Here is a 25,122-nt window from a genome sequence, read left to right as displayed (position 1 = left end):
CGCCAAGATGACTATTATCCGTACCTTGATTTATGTGGTTTATGTTCATCATGGGCTCTCTATTAGATGGATGTTAAGAATGCTTTTCTAAATGGTCATCTCACTGACGAGGTCTACATGCGTCATCCCCATGGTCTTCATAATTCTTCTGGACAGGTGTGTTGTCTTCGCTGTGCTCTTTATGGTTAGAAGCAGTCTCCCTGTGCTTGGTATGACCGTTCTCAAACAACCGTTACTCAGCTTGGGTTTTATCCTTCTGTCTAGGATTCTGCATTGTTTCTCCTCCACACTTCTGCTGGTTTTGTTACCCTGTTACTGTATAATATGATCATCACTGGCACTGACTTTTCTACTATCTCTGAGGTCAAGCAGTATCTCTTATGCACCTTCGAAATAAAGAATCTGGGCCCATTGCAGTATTTTCTTAGTATTGGTAACTTCTTCTCCCAATGGCTACTTTCTGTCTCAGGTCAAGTATGCAAATGAGGTTATTCACCGTGTCAATTCTTGTATGGTGTACAGTTTGGAGAGAATGGGGCGGATTCTTTGGTGTGGGATTGTCCACAGTCTAAAGAGGTTTTTTCAATCTCTTCATTCTATTGTACTCTCGTGGATGGTAATGTTGTTCTTTTTCCTTGGAAGTGTATATGGGTAAAAGGTTTACCATCTAAGCTTTCTTTGTTTGGACAGCTTTCGGTCGTACTTTGACTATTGACAATTTAATTCATCGTCAGCATGTTCTGGTGAATTGGTGTTGTTTATGTTGTGGGGACGCAAAGTCGGTGGATCATTTGCTTATTCATTGTTTGGTTGCGTCTTAACTTTGGATGTTGATTGTTACTACTTTTGGTTTGGTTTGGGTGCAACCGGGCTCCGCGTTGGGTATGTTGCAGAGTTGAGGTGGGTTGGGAGGAGGCGTCAGAAGGCTGGTTACTTGCTTCCCATGTTTTGCTTTGGCTAGTTTGGTTAGAGTGGAATAGGCATGTTTTTCAGGGTGTGTCTCATTCAGTTCCTTGGTTAGAGAGCCAACTTCTTATGGTGTTGAATAGTTGGGTTACGAGCTCAGTTGATCCAGATGTTTTGACTTTTGTAGATTTTGCAGAGGATTTGATTAGTTAGCTTTGTTTAAGTCTTTGCGGTCTTTCTTTTCTTTGGAGGTTTTGTTTAGTTAGCTTTGTTTGGGCCCTTTACAAGCATTCTATTCTTGTATTCGCTTGCATCGTCTTGATACTTTTTTATAAAGTGATATTATCTATCAATATATATATATATATATATATATTTTCTTTTTTGTTGACCAAAGCATAAATTCAATGTGATTCAATTGCTTAATTCATTTAAGAGCAAACACTTTGATTCTCTTACTATATTCACGACCTTTTAAGAAATTATTGTCATTTCTATTAAAAAAATATAACATTCTAGCTCACACTACTGCTAAGTTATCATAATTCATGGATTGGGAGCTTCAGCTGACCTAGCTCATAATTCTGCCTTCACACCACTACCAAATCAACTCTCAATGCCTTTATTAGTGTCATGTATGCCTTAGCACCCAATACCCATCAAGCTGCTCAATTGCACATACATATTATTTGACTTAGGAAAGGAAACCACTTCTATTACTCAAAGAATGTTTACAAAGCTACTTGAGACTCAAACTTGGTTAGAGGGAAAATGAGACCACTATCTTAGTAATAGGTCTCCATGTCTTCAAGGTCTAGATTAAATATTTGCAAATTCATCCAATGGCTACAAACAGATTCCAAAATCTTCCCACCTCCTTAAGGTAGACTGTGAAATCTCCCTTACAAATATCTCAAATATTACATAACTTGGAAATATATCCCTTTCTTAAACTATTTACTCACTAGTCATTATGCTTTATCCACTCAATTCAAGCATACTTTTTGCAGTCCTACACTTCTATACTCTTTCGCACCATTCTATCCACTTCTGTACTAACTAGGACATACTTAGATAGCTCTTAAAAAATTCTAAAGAGTCACTAGACACTCTTCACCGAAGCATCTATTCAACAAATAAAAATTCAATACAATAGCAATACCATATCATCACCGACACGTGATATCATCATCCAATAATTACGTAACATGCCAGCTCAAGAAGGGCCACTATGTATATGTGGCGGTTACATAATCATCTTGACGTATACATGAGTAGTGGGGTTCAACCTCCCATGTGTAGTTTTATTGTTGGTTGGTGATACCATGTGTCAATGATGACATGTATCACCGTTACACTAAATTTTTGCTCCTATTTGAGATATGACTAATCCTGACATCAAGAGCGAAACATTACAAGTTTGACTTTCACTCTACCTCTCTAAAAGCTCATTTGATGTGGAATTCATCCAAGTAGTACTATATATTCATTAAATGGTTTCAAAATGCCTTGCTGCATTATGAGAGTGAGAGAGAGAGAGAGAGAGAGAGAGAGAGAACTATACAACTAAGCACACAGTATTCCCATAGCTGCTATATCTAATTATTTCCTTTTAAGAAAATCTATGAGTTTGAAGACCCTAATCTCTATGGTTAAGAGATATTTGACATGCAATCTACTAAAAATCATATCTCTATGGGATCACATTGATGCAGAGCATAGTATAAGAAGCTCAAGGAAATTAAATTCAAAGAAGTGACGATATTTAAAAATTAGCATGATTTCAAAGAGGAGTAGATTAGAAACCATACATAATCATGTTTATAGTATTTTTAGAGTCATATATTACGGTGACTTTAAGTTTTCTAGGGTTTTCAAGTCAAGGGTATTTTGGTAATTTTCATATTTGCTAACAAGAGATGTAGGGATCGCTCATGGTTTTTCTAGTGGATCAAGTTGGTTAGAGCCTCTATACTCTTATTGCAAATTAACCCCCCAAAACCCACTTTTGCTACTATCCTTACTCGTCTTGCATCATTTTGGTATTAGAGCTTAAGGTTTCACCATTATGTTCTTACAAAGTGAGAGATCCTATATACCACAATATGGCATACCCCATACGAAACAAGTTCTAGATCTTAAAGGAAGGGACAATCCTATGGCGTTCTCTAATTGGCTTGCTTCAATTGAAGAAATTTTTGATTGCTATGATTGGACGGATGATCGAAAAGCTAGATTTGCTAAAATGAAACTTGTAGGTTTGGCACAACTTTGGTAGTATCGTGTTGGAGAAAATATAAGAAGATTGCAATTGCCACTAAGAAACACATGGCAATGGAAAAAAGCTAGTCTTCAAGAAAATTGCAATCCTCTCAAAATTAGATAAAAACATATATGGCGATTCTACATTCTCAAGAGAATGTAAATAAGAGATTTTTAGGTCTCAAATACACTATTGCAATCCTCTCAAAATAGAAATTATTTTTAGATTGTTAAGACAAAATTCAAAGTACAAAGATTGTGGATTTCTACCAAATATAGGTAGTCCAACCAAACAATAAATTTTTTAAATTTACGTATTCCAACTTACATGGCTTATAAGACCCTTCATCCAAAAGCATTCTAAATAATACAAGAATGTCATAAGAAGTAGTAAATAAGAAAAAGAACAGAAAAGGAAAAAGAAAAAGAAACATTGTAAATGCATATATTCGACCATAGTACGAAGTGAAATTAACAAGTTTGAAATCTTAAAAAATAAAAAATTTCATTCTTTCTTTATAAATTTTGTGTTTGAGAGTGTGTTAGGCATGCTCCCTCACATTGACAAATATTAACTAATGTAAACACCACAAATTTGGTATACAAGTTGGAGTGGAAACTCTAAAACCAAATACCCACGTTAATGAGATCTAAGCAAAAAGTAAGACCTGATGGAAATGAAAAAAAAGAAACAAATTACAATAACATATAACATATACCTTAAGTTGAAGAAACAAACACGTGATATACCTTTTTAAGACATGATGACGGCAAGGAACTGACAAGGAACCCTTACAACTAACAAGGAACTGGTTTTTCTGGGAGGAGCTTCCCCGACGTTGACCTTCACTGACAAGGAACTGCCACCTGAGGGCGCAAATCATAACAAACCACTCTACATCTCTGTCGAGTGTAGAAGTAAATGGATACCGGTGGTTCTTGTTGATACAAGATTCGCTATCAATGTGTGCCCGTCGAGGACGGCATATGCAATCAGGTTGAAACCCGCGGATTTTGTGCCAACTGCCCAAGTGATAAGGGCCTACGATAATACCAGCAAAAAGGTGATGGGGACCATGAAAATTCAGACTCAGGTTGGTCTAGGACAATAGGATATTGACTTTCATGTCTTGGACGTTCCCGCAACCTTTAATCTACTCCTAGGGCGGCCGTGGCTGCACCAGGTAAAGGCGGTCTCTTCCACCCTGCATCAAATGCTGAAGTACCCCCACGGGAAGGGTGTGGCAATTGTCTTTGGGAATTTTTCAATCCATCCGCAGCCAGAGATTTCTACACTAGTTCTGGATATTGAGCATGGCGCGGAGGATGTGTTCCTATCAGGATTTACCCTAGCTGAGGCCCGGGTTGTACAGAATATCTTAGCTGTTGATGAGGGGTTATATGTCAGTGCGCAGTCTGTGTACCTCATGAACAAGCTCCAGCATATCCCTGGGATGGGACTAGGGAAAAGTGACCAGAAGGGCATTACAGCATTGGCCGAAGTGCCGCACAACCCGCATACCTTTGGTTTAGGTTATCTGCCTACCAAAGAGGACTGGGTGAGGAAAGGCAAAGAGATGGTCGGAAGAGCTAGAGCCAAGCAAGCCGGCAAGCCTTATGAGTTGATGCACCGACCTATCTAGGGCACCCTAAATGGACGCTTTGTCTGGGAGGGGGAAGACTTTCCATTATGCGGCTTCCCAGAGCCATGGCTAAATGCCGAGAGGCAGCGCTTGCCGGGATTTGAGATTTTCTTTGACTTGCAGTTGTCCGGAGATGATGTTGTCGAAGAGCAGACAGTCCCACCAGCTGCGGTTGAGCAGTGTAAGGAAGAGGGTTCCTAGAGTACCGAGATTGAAATGCGGGTAGCACTGGCTTGTCTACTCTCAGATCCTCCGATCGTACAAAAGTGCTTGGGGAATAACTCAATTTCCATGATTGGGAATGAAGCGGCTGTGAGCCCATCTTCAAACATTCTGAATGCGTCCATCACACTCTCCCTCGTCTGGCAGTACGATGAGGGATTCTTATCGAGCAGCACCGAGTCAGGTAGTGAGCCGGAATCTTATTCCACTGAGTTTGTGGGGTCGGAATCAGGTTCCAGCTCGTCTGAGTCTGAGTCTAGTATTCTTGGGGGTGACAACTCGGATGCCACACTCCTGTCTAGGTCATCTTTTTGTTTTTCTTTTGAGTCTGTTGTAACAGAGGAATCAGGCGATTTGGAAGTGATTAATGAGAATTATACAGTTGTGGCCTTCGACTACTTTTATGTGCCTTTGATTTATTGTGTTAATCAAGACTTTCAAAATTTTGATGAAAACGACGAGGAAGAAATTCCTCCGATTTTAAAGTATTTGCTTGACCAAGAGCAGGAGAGGTTTGTAAAACCGCTGGTTGATGAAATCACCACAATTAATGTGGGTACTGAGAAGGACCCGCGGCTGGTCCAGATCGAGTCCACGTTGTCTTCGGAGGAGCGCGAGCGCTTAGTCGCTTTGTTAAAAGATTTCAAAGATGCTTTCGCGTGGTCCTACGAAAACATGCCTGGAATCGATCCTGAGATTGCACAGCATCGGATCCCTCTTGACCCGGAGGCCCACCTGTTAAGCAGAAGCTCCGAAGGATCCGCCCGGACTGGCTCTCAAGATCAAAGAAGAGGTAACCATGCAAATTGACGTAGGGTTCCTGCTGGTATCTGAATACCCAACTTAGTTGGCCAATATAGTTCCGGTGCCGAAAAAGGACGACAGAATTCGGGTATGTGTGGACTTTAGGGATTTGAACAAAGCTAGTCTGAATGACGACTTTCCTCTGCCGCATATCGACGAATTAGTGGATTTTATTATGGGCCATGCGTTGTTCTCATTCATGGATGGGTTTTCAAGCTACAATCAGATTCTGATGGCACCCGAAGACCGGGAGAAGACTGCTTTCACCACCCCATAGGGGACCTATTGTTATAGGGTGATGCCATTTGGGCTGAAGAATGCTGGAGCTACATATCAATGGGCCGTGACCACAATTTTGCATGATATGATCCATAAAGAGGTTGAGGTGTACGTGGACGATATGATTGTCAAGTCTAAGGAAAAAGAGGGCCACTACACCGCCTTGCAAAAATTCTTCCAACGGATCAGAGAGTATCGGTTGCGGTTGAATCCTCAGAAGTGTACATTTGGTGTTACAGCAGGGAAAATGCTGGGGTTCTTGATCACACAGAGAGGTATCGAAGTCGATCCTCTAAAATCAAGGCCATCTTAGAAATGTCACCACCTCAGAAGTGTACATTTGGTGTTACAGCAGGGAAAATGCTGGGATTCTTGATCACATAGAGAGGTATCAAAGTTGATCCTCTAAAATCAAGGCCATCTTAGAAATGCCACCACCAAGGACTGAAAAGGAGGTGCAAGGCTTTCTGGGTAAAATGCAATTCATAAGATGGTTTATTACAAAATTAACCTTGACTTGTGAACCACTCTTTGGTCTCTTGAAGAAAGGAAAGAAGTTACAATGGGACGGCCGATGCCAAGCAGCTTTTGAACAAATCAAGCAATATTTACAGAACCCACCTGTGTTGTCACCGCCTGAGTCGGGGAAACAGTTGATTCTGTACCTTTCAGTAACTAAAACTACAATGGGTTGCATGCTTGCACAGGAGTCTGAGGACAAAGTGGAGAAAGCTATCTACTGCCTGAGCAAGAAAAAGCTGGATTGCGAGACCCGCTACACTCCGCTGGAGAAGGCTTGTCTGGCCTTGGTATGGGCTACTAGGAAACTGTGGCACTACCTGTTAGCTCACTCTGTAATACTGGTTTCGAGATTAGATCCCATCAAATATCTCTTCGAGAAACTGACACTTACGGGTAGGCTAGCTCGTTGGTTGCTTCTGCTTTCTGAATTTGATCTGAAATACATGACGCGCAAGTCAGTGACAGGGAGAGCGGTAACGGAGTTCCTAGCCGATCACCCAGTGGAAGGGGATGAAGCAGTTGAGTATCTATTCCAAGACAAGGCCATTCTCTATGTCGAAGAAAAAACTTGGACGATGTACTTTGACGGAGCGTTAAACCAATACGGGTATGGGATAGGGGTGTTGCTGATAATGCCCGACAATTCCTGGATACCCTTAGCATTCAAACTCCGGTTCAAAGTATCAAATAATGAAGCCAAGTATGAGGCATGTATTGCTGGTTTAGAAGCCGCCCTAGAACTAGAGGCAAAACGGTTGGATGTCATTGGGGACTCGAACCTTGTTGTATCTCAAGCTAAAGGAGATTGGAAAGTTAAAGAAGAAAAAATGAGAATCTACCACCAGACCTTGGACGTGCTGATACCTCGGTTTGAAAAATTGAACTTCGCTCATCTGTTAAGAGAGAACAACAGGTTTGTTAATTCATTAGCAACTCTATCTTCTATGATAGACATCCCTTTCGGAGTCCGGATGCGTCTGATCATCATTGAACAGAAATTTGTGCCGGCCTACGAGCTGATTGCTACCATAGATGAGGTACAAGATGAGAATCCTTGGTATTACGATGTTTGGAACTTCTTGGAAAAAGAAGCATATCCACTAGGGGTAAATACCAAAGATAAGAGGGAAATTCGAAGAATGGCTGCTCAGTTCATCGTCTGTGGAGGTAAACTGTACAAAAAGGGTCATCTCGGGATGCATAAGTTGTGTGTTAATGCTGAAGAGTCCAAGCGCCTGATGGAGGCCGTCCATGGAGGAGAGTATGGAGTGCACATGAACGGGGTGATGCTAGCCCCGAAGATCCTTAGACAGGGTTATTACTGGTCCACCATGGAGGAGGATTGTATTGGCTTTGTTCGGCGATGCCACAAATGTCAGATCCATGCAAACCGCATGAACATTCCGCCGTCGAAGTTGTTCAACATGACTTCGCCATGGTCATTTTCAGTCTGGGGGATTGGTGTAATTGGGGCTGTCACTCCAAAGGGGTCCAATGGGCATGAGTTCATTCTGGTCGCGATAGACTATTTCACGAAGTGGGTTGAGGCCCAATCTTATGCGGTGTTGAAGGCATCGCACGTTGCAAAGTTCATCAGGAACAAAATCATCTATCGCTACGGGGTCCCGAATGAGATTATTTCAGATAATGGCTCCCACTTCAAGAAGGAGGTGGTCGACTTGTTGGAGAAGTATAATGTGGCTTTTCATAAGTCATCTACATATCGGCCGCAAGCCAACAGAGCTGTTGAGGCCGCCAACAAGAACATCAAGCATATTCTGCAGAAGATGGTGGAAACCTACCGGGACTGGCCAGATAAGTTGTCATTTGCTCTGTAGGGCTACCGGACTTCAATTCAAACTTCTACTGGAGCAACTCTATATTCCTTGGTTTATAGAATGGAGGCTGTTCTGCCTATCGAAGTTGAGGTTCTGTCATTACGGGTATTGGCTGAGTGTCAGATAGCTGAGGCAGATTGGCAACAAAGCAGGTTCAAAGAACTCATGCTCTTTGATAAAAGAAGGCTGAAAGCACTGTATCATGTCCACGATTATCAACGAAGAATCGCTAGGGCTTTTAACAAGAAGGTTAAGTCCAGGAATTTGAAAGAGGGGGATCTAGTGCTCAAAGACAACCGAGCTCTCATCCACGACCCTAGGGGCAAGTTCAGACCTAATTGGACGAGCCCTTACATCATTAAGTCTATCTGGTCAGGTGGAGCTGTCGTTCTGATGGACCTAGATGGCCTAGAGTTCTCCCAACCGATCAACATGGACAAGTTGAAGAAATACTTTCCCTGAGTGGCTCGCTAGGCCGAAAACCCGAAAGGGCGACCAAGGCAAAAGTTAGAGCATGAAAAATTTAAAATTATAAAAATTGAGCTCGCAAGGTTGAAAACCCAAAGAAGGCAGCCTTGGCAAAAGTTAGAGTGCAAAAGAAGAGTGTTGATACACGAGTGAACCCGAGCCGAACTACGTAAGGCTTGATTCCCATCTTTGGGATACGTAGGCAACTTCATTCTGAAGTCTAGCCATAAACACTTCCAAATCAACTTTGTCTGTGTGAACATGTTGGTCATCTTTGTCTATTCTGCATTCAAGAGCTCGGTTGTGATCTCCAGTGCAGTGCTATTCAGACTAGGGGCAACTTTTCAATTGCTGGGATCCCGGGTTGTGCATCTCAGTGACAGCTTTCAGGCGTGTCCAGTTCTGATCCATATCGAAAATGGTTTTGAAAAGTTTTAATAAAAGTTGATTTTGCTCAAATTAATCTTTTTACGACTTAGACCATTTTTGGACCAAACGGAAAATTTTCAATACCCACAACCTTCAATTACATTGATTTCAATACGAGTTCTCCTACTCTTGAATACAAATTGATTTATTACATTCATAAAAGAAAACTTGAAAGTACTAATTAAAGAAAATAAATTCGGGACATAGTCAGGTGTTCCTGCGTCCCCTCCCAGAGCTGGTCGAAGCCTCTGATGCCAAAGTAGGCCCAACCTGTGCCTCTTCATCGAGCCAAGCTATGCACTCATTAGAGAGGGTGCATCTGAAAGTCAGAGTGGGGGCTAGAAGCTCTCTCGTTCTCCATGCTGTGGCATACTGAGATAGTTGTGCGCCTCGGACCGGAAATGCAATAGGGTACTCTATCCCCTCTTCCGGGCAAGTCTGATCATGTCCGAACTGACACCGGAATCGAAAAGAGAAGTAAAAGACACAATGTGTCAAGCCAATCAATTGAATTCTAGGCTGGTGGGTCATGCTGTAGCTCATCGCCGGTAAATTAAGCCAGGGGCAGCGCCAAGCAATATTGGTAGCGGACAAACTACATATCCAGTCGCACCACCATCCCTCATCAGGGGCATCGACTAGACGTCGTCGGAAGAAATAGCTACAAGCTGAATATGCTGAGCATGAGTCCACAATCTTCAACTTATCCATCAACCATATCTGGGGAGGGATGAAAAATGAGAGATTAAAGAAAAGAGAGGTGTACGTTGAGAGAAAAAGTGAGAAAAGGGTTTTGAGAGAAAAACCGAGCCTAAAGGTCGAGTGATGTGAGAAACATATGTGAGATAGGATGGGAAACATTTCCTGCAGTAGTAATGGACTCCCCGCGAATCTAGTCGTCTCCCGGCAATGAAAAGCATCTAAACCTATCAATGTCTCAGCTAGCGTCATGGCGATGCAGCTCTTGTCCTCTTTTAAGCCCTCGGCAACTACAATCAAATGAGTGCTAAACTCTCTGGAGTTCGGGGTAAGCAAGAAATAAGACAACATGCACAAGCAAAGCGCATGTCGGTGGTAACCCTGCCAGTCATGATCGTCGCGGTCACCGGCATTAGAAAACCGACGAATCAAGCTCGGAATGTCCAGCTCTCTGTCGTGAATCAATGACTGAGCGTCATGCAAAGGAAGCCTACACATCCGTCCTAAGGCTTGGACGTAGCCAAAGCGGAATTGAGGCAAGATTTCTTCATCGCGCTCGGATTCCATTAAAGCTTGGAAGTCCTCGAAAATGGGACACATCTCTTGTCCGCCAAAGCTAAAGACGTGTGTTACCGGATTCCAAAACCTCGCTGCGGCATGAAGGAACGGAAAATGCAGCGGGGTACGACTCAACGTGAATAGTGCATTTATGCTAAAGCCCCAAAAATTTAGCTTTTCCGAGCCATCCAAGTTGGCAATCCAATTTGTGAGATTTTGGACAAGAAATGCTTCTATTTGGTGCAAAAACTGACCTGAAAGGGAGAAACTACGAAGCTGAGGCTTTTGTAGAAGATAAGGTGTTGAGTGGAAGACAGGTGGCAGCATTCTGGAGGTTCTTGCCATTGTTGGCCGATCGGCCAAAAATAGTGTCGACCGACCATCTTTTTTAGCCGATCGGCTAGTAATGATGGCCGATGGTCATTTCTCCTGGTTGATGGCCTCTTACCTTGGCCGATGGCCTTTCCTCTTGTTCTCTGAGCTATCTATGTGTTGGAGATGTTGAGAACTTGTGACTTGTTCCACTTCAAATGCCTTTCGGTGATGATTTTGCGAAGTCACGCCTGTGTTACTTCAATTTGTTTATCGAGTTGTTGTACTTTTGTTTATCGAGTTGTATTTCATGTTCTTTAGTCCTTGTCTTGCTTATCGAGTTGTATTTACATTTGGTTAGCATGTCAAGTTCTTTGTTTTGCTTATCGAGTTGTTTTGTTGTCAATCAGTTCACTACCTGATTAATGCAATTCGAGCATTTAGTTTTCAAAACAAAGTTCAATCTCATTTACATTGTTATGTAATGTGATGCGATGCGATGCCTAGAATATACAAATGTAACACTTTTTCAACAAAAAAGTTGTTTCATTCCATCATATTTTCTTTTGCAAAAGTACAAAGTTTTAAAGAAAGTAAATCTGCCTGACGCAGTACAATGTGCTTAAATTACTAGCAAAAAGAAAAATAAAGCAAAAAAAAAGAAAGAACAACATCTGGATTGGCGCCGATCGCCTCAAGCGCGGGAGTCTCTCCTCGTCCTCTTCCTGGATGAAGGTCCAGGATCGTCACCATCGGCTCTGTTGCCAGAGTCTAAGTCCGAGCCATCTCCACCTTCATCCTGAGATGAATCTGCCTCTACATTAGACTCATCGTCATCTGAGATAGGGGCCTGCGAGCTACTCCCAGAGTGAGTACACCCGGCTCTGCTACGGCTACGTACTGAGATCCCTCGTCCTGCTCTTCCCGCTCCTCGGGCAGGTGCTGAAGGTCTTGCTAAAGCACCCCCTGTGGCCGGTATCTAGAATGGGGCCTGAAAAGAACAAATTGGTAGATGCATCAGTTATGCTATGCAAAGTCGAGTATGGTATCGAATACAGTGTATGAGTACAGTGTATCAGTGCCATGAGCAGTATGTGAGTTACAGTGTATCAGTGCCATGAGTGATATGTGAGTGCAGTGTATCAAGTGTCGTATTGATAATGTGATGTATCAGATCAGTATGAAACAGATTATGCAAGGTTTTGGGACTAAGGTTGAAAGAACTTACCGGGATACCGTAAATGCTGAGCAAGTCCATGCTCCTCTGCAACATCCCCATCACCGAGGCTGTTGGCTCCAGTGCCTGCCCAGTGTACTCAATTGAAGCCTGCAAAAGTGTTGAGGTAATTAGTATTCTGCGGGATATCAACTGAATTGAAATGACTGTACAGAATGTAGAGTATAGCACATACCGGAGTCGAGCCGCGAACTCCGACGAGCTCTTGATCAGCCAGAGAAAGAGCTATGCGTATCTAATAAGTCTCCCCACCCTGTCCTCGACATGTCATGGTGGTGGGCAGCTCTGGTCACTCCGCTCTCCGTCCCCTCTGGGACCCACTCCTGTTGCGAGCCTAAGTCGTCCTCGGTGCTCCTGCTCCTCCCACAAGGGCTGCAGGCCTCTCCTTCTCGACTTGACGAGCACTGGCTAGAGGTCGCATAAGATAAGTCTAGATAAAGACGGTGTAGTCGCCCTCATCTCTGAAAAAGTCAGCGTCCTAACCGATAGTGAAGTCGGTCATCTCCTCCGGGGTGTACCTCTCTGTATGCCTCATATAGATAGGAGGTGGCCTCGGGACTATCTGTTCAGGTAAGCCAAGGGTCTGCGGCAGGAAGCGCTCTCCTAAGTACCAAGCCCGGTAGGCCGGACCCTCCAGCGAGACTCGAAATTGGGTAGTCTCCCAAGCACCCATGTACTGGTCTCACTGCATCCGGCAATACGGCCCAGGGCTTCCAGGTGATCTGCAAATGACAGGATATACAGTTTGTTATCTGCTGTTGAAAGTACAATGTATAGCGAAGCTTAAATAAACTGTAATGTTTGAAATACCTCTGTTGCGGTAATGGTGTCGAAGTATCTGCGGAAGAACGTGAAAGACTCCCGTGGCCTCTGCTCGCACCTCACATCGTATCGATAAGAATATGGGACAACGAGAGGCATCTCCAACTTTGGCTCTGAAGCAAGCCTCGAAAAGTAGGCATACACCCACAACTACAAAGTGTAACAGGGTAAGAATGAGTATGCTTATCAGTAAGGCAGTATGCAGATAAAGCAGAAACCAGAGAATGGTGTGTAGTGTATTGTGCAGTGTGTGCAGTGTACAACCAGTGTAAAGCAGATTACGTGTATGCAGTGTGTGTGGTGTACAGATAGTGTAAGGCAAAACTGTAAAAACAGAAAGGGAATGTGTACCTCCCAAGCTCGCCAGTAGCCTCCTAGCAGATGTCCGCTGTGGCGGGATGAAGAACTCATGTACCCGTAAAGCGTGGCCAAGCCTGCGCCACCCCAATCATAGTGTCGGATCCTGGTCACGTCCACCAACGCGCTCAACAGATAGAGGGCAACTGTGTTCGCCCAGTCGGCAAAGAGGGTGGTGCCCATTAAGAACATAATGAACCCTTGGGCGTACTGCTCGACCTTCTCGCGGGTCATCGACATCTACACTCTGAACTAGTCCTCGAACCCAGAATAACTCACGAACCCTGGCCGGGAGAGAGGTGGGTGAGCGCCAAGCAAGAAGATCTGGGCAGTATCCCACTAGCCCATATCAGTATCAAAGGGAATCGGATCACCCCCTACTCCGATGCCAGTGAGCATGGAGAAGTCAAAGGGGGTCATCGTTATCTCCCCCACTGCGGAAAGGTGGAAGGAATCGGTGGTGTCCCACCACCTCTCCACCAGCGCGCCTAGAAGGGCCCTACTCGCAGTGAGGCGCGAGAGTCCCATACAGAATGCGCAAAAACTGGCCTGATCAACAATGTTGCGGACCTCATCAAGCAATTCCATGTACCAACCTCGGGCGATGGTATTCCCATACCCCCGGAAGGCATGGGAATCTCCCTGTGTTCAAGACAAACAGATGCGAAGCAGTGTCAGAAATACAGTGTTTGAATATGTTCATAATTGATGAAAATGCAATGTGTGTGCATGTGCTCGAGTTTACACAGATGTTATGTATGAACATGCTCAGGGTGAACTAAGCATGTGATCTACAAATGTGTTTGTGATGATCAGATAAAGGGCAGTATCAACTATCCAAGATATACGATCTACATTACAAAAAGTAAAGAGAAAGAGTATACCTCAGCGGCACCGTAAGAAAGGTGCGACTCCGACTCGCGTAGCAGGAGCTCTAATGGTGCACCTCGCGCGTAGCTCCTGAACTGGCGGATGCTATCGGGAGGCAGTACATATATCGCGGGCCGATATGTCGCTAGGTCGAATGGTCGAACACTAAGAGGTAAGAGCTCTACCTCGCGATCCGTATTCATCTCTAGGGGAGTCCCACCCCGTGGAATATCGTCTACCATCTCGAGAAGAGTGCAAAAATGGTCGAGGGTATGGAAAGTGGGCAAGAATGCCAAAAGTCAACCGAAAGTCAACCCCGAGGGGTGAAAAATGGGAGAAAAGGTCAAAGTGCAGAAGAAAGCACGGAAACCAAGGCCAACTTGGGGGAAACAAATCCGAAGTGGTGGAAATCGAGAATGTGACACCGAAATCACGTTTCGTTCGATTCAAAGTGTTTGGAACGAAGAGGGTTTTGCGAATCGAACGTCGTGGAAGCTTGGAAAATGGGAGAAAAGTACAAATCGAAGGGAGGAAAATGTCCTAGAGAGAGAGAACAGGAGTTTTCAACTAAGGAGAAGTGAGGAAATAGGGTTTGGAACCCTATATTTAAAGACCCGAAGCAAATGAACAAAATTGCCCCGAATCTACCACTTTTGGCTAATCGGCCAAATTGTTAGCCGATCGGCTAAATTGTTGGCCGATAAGCTCATTTGATGGCCGATGGATGGCCGATGGCTTCCCCTTGTGGTCGATGCACCTCCAATGCCCTTTTTTGGGTCAGTTCTGTTGATTGGTACCCTCATCTTTCAAGAAAGTGCAAGAAAATACACTTTTGAAGCTTAACCGGCCTTCGTGTTGACCTCGAACCATGTCTTTCGTGTGTGATGCTCGATATACACGAGTTGTATCCTTTTTCGTATCCTTTTGTATATTGCTAGATTCAAGAATTGCTCGAGAATTGCTTTTGAATATCTTGCCTTATGAGTGTTTCGTCATGCTTGTAAGGTGCACATTTGTTATACGTCTTTTCGCTCTTGCATTGAGCATGCCTCATCTTGTTTTTAAGTTGCATCTCAACATCATGAATAACATGCCTTTACCATGTTTACGTTGAGCATGTGCCTCTTTGTTGCTGCATTGTTATGCACATTACTTGCGTTGTCGCAAACGCTTTACTTACATGTGTTCATGCATATTTCCTCGCATTGTTATACACATCGTTTGCGTTGTCGCGCACACTTTACTTACATGTGTTCATGCACATTTCCTCACATTGTTATGCGCATTGCTTGCGTTGTTGCGGATGCTTTACTTACATGTGTTCATGCACATTACTTGCGTTGTCGCGCATGCTTTTCCTTGCATTGTTATGCACATTGCTTGCGTTGTCGCTCATGCTTTACTTACATGTGTTTATGCACATTGCTTGCGTTGTCATGCATGCTTTACTTACATGTGTTTATGCACATTACTTGCGTTGTCGTGCATGTTTTTCCTTGCATTGTTATGCACATTGCTTGCATTGTCGCACATGTTTTTCCTTGCATTGTTATGAACGTTACTTGCGTTGTCGCGCATGCTTTTTTTTGCATTATTATGCACATTGCTTACGTTGTCGCGCATGCTTTTTCTTGCATTGTTATGCACTTGGCTTGCATTGTCGCGCATGCCTTTCTTGCATTGTTATGCACTTTTTTATCCGCGTTGTCACGCACACTTAGTTTGTATTGTCATGCATGCCCTTACTTGCGTTGTCACGTATGTGTTACTTGCATTATCATGATTGTTTCAGTTACATTGTTATGCACCCCTTGGCTTGCGTTGTCGCGCATGCCTTTCTTGCATTGTTGTGCACTTTTTTATCCTTGTTGTCACACACACTTAGGTTGCATTGTCATGCATCCCCTTACTTGCGTTGTCACGTATGTTTTACTTGCATTATCATGCTTGTTTCAATTGCATTGTTATGCACCCCTTGGCTTGCGTTGTCGTGCATGCCTTTCTTGCATTGTTATGCACTTTTTTATCCGCATTGTCACGCACACTTAGGTTGCATTGTCATGCATCCCCTTACTTGCATTGTCATGTATGTTTTACTTGCATTATCATGCTTGTTTCAGTTGCATTGTTAGGCACCCCTTGGCTTGCATTGTCGCGCATGCCTTTCTTGCATTGTTATGCACTTTTTTATCCGTGTTGTCACGCACACTTCGGCTACATTGTCATGTATCCCCTTACTTGCGTTGTCACGTATGTTTTATGTGTATTATCATGCTTGTTTCAGTTGCAATTGTTATGCACCCCTTGCTTGCGTTGTCATGCATGTTTTACTTACATTGTTATGCTCGTTCTAGTTGCATTGTCATGCATCTTTTCACTTGCATTGTTATGCACCTTCTCACTCGCATCATATGTGTATGCGTTTATCTCATATTGAAATGATATCTCGATCTAACGATTGAACATGTGTTTCTACTATATTGTACCTGTTGAATTTCTTTCTTTTGCAGGCACGATATTGTATGTACGGTTCATTCAAGAGAAGTTCCAGTTCAGCTTGACTGCTACCCTTCTCCACTCGTGTTTGGCATGCGTTTGGACGTATCTCTCTCCTCTCGCGTTTGGCACGCGTCTGGATGACTACGCTTTCTTGCACAGTCCTTTCCTCTCCTGCATGTGATACGCTGAGAGATGTTGTGTTTGAGACTTCAGGTGTCCTCGGTAGTCGCTTTCAGTCTTCTCTGCGTGAGACGCAGTGAGAATTGCATAATTTTCTTACATCCTCTCTGTTGGAATGTGTAGGACTATTCTTTCTTATTCGCTTGCTTGAAATGTTGTATTTGTTTTGCATGAATGCTTCATTACAGCTCTCTTTGCATGATCATAAGCTATGTTCGGCATCATGCATGTCATTTGCATCTTGCCCTTGCATGCAAGCGCATCTCTTTGTTATCTTGTATGCTTGTCTAAGTCTTCGGCCTTGCCAAAAATGGGTCGTCTCTGGGCTTTGACATTCACTCCCATCATCTTATGACTTTCGAGTTCTGTCAAAGAGGGACAACAGTAGACACCCCATTTTTGACCGTCCTCAAGACTTGGACGTCATCGTTTGAACACTCGATGATCATCCATGCTCGTGTTCATTTTGAGTTCCCGAAGGTCACGGCTACATGCCTTGCCTTAAGATCTCTCAACTTGTCTGTTTTGTGCTTGGTTGTGGACCAAGGACTTGTGGTTTTGCTTTTGAGAAAAGAGGGTGGCTTGTTGGCCATCCCTACAACCCATCGACTAAGGCCTTGTGCCATCGACCTTGTTTTCTTGCCATCGGCCATAAGTGTTGGCCAATTGGCACTCTTTTTGGTCGATCGGCCATATTTTCGAGCCGAGACCTTTCTATCTGCTTTTTCAGATATTTTCTTACCAACTGTGACAGCTAGTGAGCACAGTTTTCATCCTCCATACACGTGTATGGAGGGATTGAATCAAGACTCAAGCTTGCTCAACCGGCTTGAGATTTGATTTTCTATAAGAAGGGAGACCCCTCTCCCTTTCCAGAGGTTCTGAAAAGTTGAGATACAAGTTATATATCTCTCTCTATATATATTTTACTCTCTCTCTATATATTTGCACTCATTTGTGCTCAAAAGTGTAATTTCTTCACACTTTTGCACTAAAGCACCTACTAGAACACCATCCTTTTGTTGCTAAGGTACTTAGGAGCTAGTGTTAGTGTTTTTGGATTGGTTTGAGCTCAGAAAAGCTACTGGAGTTGTGAGTTTGAAGGTGTTCTTCAAGGGTGAGTCAACTAGCCTTTAAACCTTGGTTTTTGCTTAAGCTTTTGGACCTATTTGCATGCTTATTTAGGCTTGACTTTATACTGAAAAAAGTTTTGATTTTGCATGCTTATAATGTTTGTTTAAGGTCACTTTTGTGTTGGGGGTGGTCTACCCCCTCTTAGGCCTTGTTTGGCTTTATTCTTGTGTCATCTTTTTAAGCTATTGGGATCACCTTGTTTTGGCCTTCCCACCACTGAAACTCAGAGGAATTTCAGTGGTGAAAATGGTGTTTTAAGGTCCCAAATAGGAGAGGGTCATCCCCTCTCCTTGTGTCTTGCATGCTTGTATAGATGGCTCATCAAAGTGGCATGTTTATCTAGCATATGTTGGCCATATCTCAACTTGTTTTTGGTGTTGTTATGCCATGCTATACCTCTGTTTTAGGTTGGTTTGATAGCATCTTGCATGCTTCACATACTTGTAATGCAATCTTGCATGATAGCCTAACATGCATCATGTGTTTGGACCATCATTCTTGCATGTTTTGGCTCAACTCCAAGAAGCTTTTAGCCTTGTTTTACCATGCTTAAGCACTGATTTATGTTTTTTTGGTCATACATGCCATGCTTTGTATAGCCATAGTGCATTCTAGCTTGTTAGCTTTGAGTTTCCAAGTCACTAGCATGCATTGCTTGGACCATTTCCATGATTTGGCATCATTTCATACATGATTTCAGTCCATGTAGTGTGGTCATACACTCACATCTTTCACTCTTTTGATGCTTTGGAGGTTTGGTTCTTTATGCCTCAAGTATGGGTCATTGTGCATGCCACCATGCTTAGGCCTTTGGGCTATCATTTCAATGCATTTTTGGTGTTATTTTGACATGCCATAACTCTGATTTGTGTTGGTATAGTCACCTCATGCTTGGTTTTGGGAGGGGTGTAGTGCAATCCTCTTTGTCGGCCTTATATACGTCATATTTTGTGCTTGCCATGCTAGCTTGTTTTGGCCTCATTCCATGCATGTTTTAGCATCATTTTGGTATGCTCTAGGACTATTTTGGGTAGCCTTGGCCATACGCTTCATGTATTGCATAGCTATAGTGCAAGTGCCTATACTAGCTTCAAGCTTTGAGCCCTCTTGCATGCCATACTTGTATTGTTTGGTTGATTTGGTATCATTCCATGCATGATTTCAAAGTTTATGGTGTTATTACACATCCATGCTTGTCACTCTTTAAGTGCTCTTGAGGGTTGTCCTCTTATGCCTTAATTCTTGAGCCAATTGGCATGCATGCTTGTGTACATTTCATGTCTTCACTTCAACATTTTGGCCATTGTTTTGGGCATGGGTGAGGTCTGCCCATATCCGGTTTAAGTCCATCTTGCATGCTTGTTTGCATTACATGTTGTTTGCATACTTTTTGTTTGCATGGTTGTTGGCATGCTCATGTTGCATTGGCTTTGTTACATGCTTGAGTTGCATTGCATGGTGCTTGTATGCTCATGTTGCATCACATTGTTTGCATGTCATTAGCTTTGTCAAGTTGTGCATGCATTGCATTCTGTTTGGTTTGGGTGTTAAGCCAAACACGAGAAACGAGGGACGTTTCATACTTGAAGTGATGAAACGTGCCTCAATTCTCGGTCGCTGACCCTCTTGATCATGCATGATAGAGGTTAAGGCATTTATGTGTTTTTGTGCATTCATTTGCCATTGATTTGTGCAATTCGGCCTCTTTGGCCATCATGCATCGAAATATGTGATTGATGGCTCGAGAGCTGAGCACTACACACTTTTGAGCCTTAGACATAATAAGGGGTGTAGTTGCATACATATTTTCTTGCAAATATATTGCCATGCCTCTGTTTGTGCTCTGTTGCGGCAAAAAGGAGAGTTTGCAGGAAGACATGGCCGATCGGCTATCTAGTGTGCCGATCGGCTATCAATAATTAGCCAATAGCCTCAAAATTGGTCGACGACCTTTATCTTTTGGCCGATGGCCCTACATTTTGGCCGACTACCCCTCAGATGGTTCCTAAGGTAGTCCAGAAGCATCATGGAAGTTGGCACAATTTTCAAAAGTCTAAAACAGTGCAAACAGAGGCAACATGAGGCATGGTAACAGATTTCCGAGCGAAGCGATCGAGCATGCATCTTCGAACTCTAGGAACTGAGCTGAGGCTTCGTAATTAATAATTAGCTTTACTTGCTAGTTAGCTTTTGAATTTGTAATTAAATTAGCTAATTTGTTAATTAGTTAACGTGTTGTAATAATTAGCTTAGTGTTAGCTAGTCATTCAATTTGATTATGTAATAATTAGTCTAATTAGATTATTAGATTAGTTAAAATAGCTTAGCATAGCTAGCTTAACGTATTCATTCTGACCCTCCATCGAGAGGGCCAATTTTGTAATAAGTGTGCGTGAGTGTGTGAATGTCTTCCAACCCCACGTCTTTCTCCCTTTTACTTAACCGCTTACGATGGTTAGTTCTAGGTCATATTTTGATTAGCATCCTTATGCTTGCATGTTTGTATTCATCCATCTGTCTTGTATGCACTAAGCTCGGCGCATCATACAAACCGCATTGTATTTCAATACATTTACTTGAATACGTATTCAACAGCATGTTATCAAGTTGCATCTCATATGCCATCTTAGAATAGCAGAGCCTATTTCTAGTTGCATTTTGCATGTGCTGCATTAGTCATCTTAACATAAACTAGGATCATGCATAATTTCTAACTAGTTGTTGTTTTGGCTCGGAGTACACTGTAAGTGTTTATGCTTTAGCATCTTGCATGAGTGTGAGTGTTGCCATGATAGCATGCTTGCCATGAGGCTAACTTCTTAAGTGTTCAACTGCATGAATGCCTGTGGATAAAGGTTGGATTGCTTGAATTGGAATAATTCATCAAAATGTACGTTTTAGGCCTACTTGAGGTGGCAAAATCATGTTTTCTAAGCCCACTCGAGGGTAGCAAATCCACGTCTTAGCCTACTTGCAAGTAGCACCTTCAAACCATTTTTCAAACAAACAAACATGAGATGTTTTGTTCCAACTTAGGCGATTTAGTCTATACTTGTATGTTGTGCGCATCACGTAGTAATGATAGATTAATGAACCGGAATAAGAACACATGTGTTTTCAAAAACAAAATATCATGCTTAGTAAAGGCCGATCTTTTATCGGGCAAGTAGGGGTGCTCATTGCATGACCTTCCCCTCTTGTACCCAAGTTCCCGAGCCGAGGCAACTTTGGTGATGACGAACACGTGGCCTTAAGCATGAGTCAGGGTTTCCTAAATTTTTCAAAATAAAATATTTAGGTGGTGACTCTGTATCTGGCAAAGTAGTCCATATTTGGCACTTCTTTATTAAAATCAGTTTTCCAAAATGATTTGCCAGATTTGGATTCTTTGGTGATTTATCAATCTTGTATTACACTTTGCAAGATTAGATTCAAAACCGTGACATTGAGCCCGAACTGTAGTAGCTAATGAACAAAACGATTCTGCGCCTTCGCGCGCGGAGCCGTGACGTTCGGGCAGGTCTACAGCCACACCTTGCCACACTATCATTGTGGCTGGCAGTGCAGTGTGCTAGCCGAAACAAGAGAGGAAATGAGGAGAGAGAGAGAGAGAGATATGGAGCCCAGGCCTAGCCTATTCTAGTATAGCAGCATGAGTTACCTTACCTATAACTATTACAAACATAAAATAATATGTAAAAATGGTGAGCAAATTTTATTTATTAAAAATGAAAAAAGATTGGGAGCCATAAATTAAGAGACTTAATAATTCTAATTGGTGTGTGGGCCTCATGTGATGTGATGTGATGTTTTGGTCTTGATTTTTTTTTCTTTTTTTTAAATTTTTTTTACATAATTAGTACTTTTTTAGAACTCCCAAATTAAAGGAACATATCATTTCTTATTAAAAATATATTTATTCATCATATTACGATAAACGAACAGAACATAGAAGATGAAGAGAGTGGAGGCAAAGCTATAAAATATTATGTGTATACAAGAGAATCCCTAAAAAACTAGAGCATGGAAATATTTTGACATCTATCTCTAGCTCCATCTTTTGTCAAAAAGAACTGCAGGCTCTCTCTCTGCACCAACCCCCCTACTATAGTACTAGCCTGATCAAAATTGATCCGTTGCATCTTCTACTCAAACGGATATATGTAAATATACAAACAATCATAATTCAAACGGTTATAATTCAAACTACTATAAATATATTTCAATTTTTAAAATAAATCTCACAACAAATAATTCTCTCTCTCACTCTCTTTCTCTTAAACTCTCTTAATCTTTCTTAAACTCTCAATCTCTCTCAACTCTCAATTAATTTTGAAGTGCCATCCCTAAGTGACTATTGCAATTGTGCAACAACTTTTATCAAAAGAAGAAAATTTCTATATCGCATTCACCAGTTGGTAACATTAATTAGTTTAATTAAATTTATTAACTACTCATTTTTTTTATTAATTATTTGTGCACATACATTAATTATTATTTTTTACTGATTGAATTTATGTAACGCCCTCAAAAAAAATACATAAAACCCATCACCTTAGACATGCATTGATATAAAAGAAACCAACCATTTCTATTCATCAAAGTAATTCTTACAACTGTATTACATGTTAACAACAAAAGCAAATGCCCTATGGGCTTATAGCTTTCCAAGTCAACACCTGGTTACACAAAAGAAGAGTACTAACTCTATACAAAATAGCCCTTGGCTTGATATACATGTAATGCAAACAAAATAAACAAAAAGAGTCTTCAACTCTCATCATCATCCAAGCTATGTCCTTGGAGGTGGCATACTACCTGTACCTGAAAATAATGTCCCATAAAGGGTGAGGCAACGCCCAGTAGAGATATGCTAAACACAGTATGAGCAATAACTAAGACATTAGCAATTGATAAATGTTCAATTTCCTTAAACCAATTCATAACCCATTTCCATTTCATGACCACTATGTTCATGTTTCATTTCAATTTCCATTTCTTATCAATTTCACAATTTACATCAACGGCTCAGAACCTGGCCAACCACTTATATGAGACAGTGACTCATATTAAACGTTTCCCATTTTACAATAGATAAACATACTAGTTGTATCAACATCTCAACAGATAAGCATACAAGCTGTATCCACATTTCAACAGATATGCATATTAGCTATATCAACACATCCAAAGATAAGCATATGAGCTGTATCAACACTTCCAAAGATAAGCATATGAGCTATATCAACACATTATCTGACAAGCATATGAGCTGTATCAGTGGAGTCCATCCCCTATCTCCTCCCAAACAACATCCGGTTTAGAGGTCCATCCCCTATCTTCCCCTAAACCGTGGAGTACATCCCCTATCTCCTCCCACACACACAACGTATATACACAAAGGTCATATACTCAATCAATCAATACATAACGTTAATGTATTCTATCAACCGTCATACTCTATGACATATCCAATTGATTAGTTTTAGTTTGCCTAATCATCATGCATTGTCTTCAACAATCAAAACTACCCTCCACCGGTAGCCGAAGCAATTATTTCTAAATAGATAATAAAAGCTCCAACAGATAAAATATCAATGTTTTCAAAAGTGAGCGATTAATAAATCTAACTCCACTATTCAACCATATAATGCACCAATTTCATTATTTCCAACTCAATTCCATAAAGTCACAATTTTCCTAAAATTAGGATTTTCCACCCGATTTCCAAATATTGACCCAATGGTCTAAATATCAACAACCAACAACGATATCATTATTTTGAACACACAATACACATTTTAGACTCAAAATAACAAATCCTCTTTTAACATTTTGAAACCCTAAGTCCCAAAATTTACCCAACTTCAACACTTTATCAAAACAACCAAAAATCTATGTCAAAGACCATAAGAGTGAGTAGGAATCCCTACCTCAAATTCGGAGCTCAAGGAAAGAAGATGAAGAAACTCAACGTGCTCCAAAACTCAATATTCTCGGATCAAAGTGTAGCTCTCGACGATCAACCCAACTTTTACAAAGGCCGAAGGAAAAGGAAATACTCTAACTAGATCAAACCCTAGAGAGAAGGGAGTTTCTAGAGAAAGGAACTCTCAAAATGCCTTTTTAGAAAGTAAGAGAGAGAGAGAGAATGTAAAAAGTGATTTTAAAATGCCCAGCTTCCAACTGATATACGACATTCCCACTCGAGCGGAGAACACAACGCTCGAGCGTCAAGAACAAAAAAACTAGGTCCGCTCGAGCGCAATAAGGGCCGCTCGAGCGCCAAGACACAAAAATAAAGTACATCCACTCGAGCGTAGATTTTCCCCTCCCAGAACTTACACCAAAAAGTACTACCCGATCGAGCGCCACCGCTCGAGCGTAAAGAAACCCACTCGAGCGTGAAAAACATGCTTGCAGAAGTTCTGCAGAGCACCAAAATACTGGGAGCGTGCAATCTCCGCTCGAGCGCAAGAAGACCCGCTCAAGCGGACCTCCTAAAAACTAGGCAACAAAGAATTGAAACCAAAGCCTAACCAACCTGTAATAACTCTGCCCAATACATCCTAAAACCCGAACAAATGGAATTAAAGGATGACAACAAGATAGATACAACTACCAACTACACGGAAATGAGTCCGGAATACAACAGAACAGTAAAGGGACAACCGGGATCATTATAATTTACACATTATTTAAATTAATTGTTAATTCTTATATATTGTTTTATTTACATTACTATGGATCCTAATATGCCTAATGTTTATGTCGATGTTGATACATATACTACACAACATGAATCTGTTGATTCTCCTTCTAATATCCCTCTTCCAACAGTTGGATCATCATCTAGGAGCAGAAGTAGTAGTGTTTGGGAACATTTTGAAAAAATATCTATAAATAATGTTGATGGTACAATTACTTTTAAAGCAAAATATTGTACACATTTACTTAGTGTTGCATCTATAGGGGGTACTAGTCATTTAAAAAGGCATTCTGACAAACATTTACAAAGTAAACAACCTGATATTCGAAGTCAAATGCAATTATGGGTTTCATCAACTGGTAATTTGCAAAC

Source organism: Camellia sinensis, chromosome 12, assembly GCF_055761805.1.
Source record: "Camellia sinensis isolate YWXY chromosome 12, ASM5576180v1, whole genome shotgun sequence".
In the NCBI taxonomy this organism is placed as follows: Eukaryota; Viridiplantae; Streptophyta; class Magnoliopsida; order Ericales; family Theaceae; genus Camellia; species Camellia sinensis.
This window is presented reverse-complemented; position numbering follows the sequence as displayed.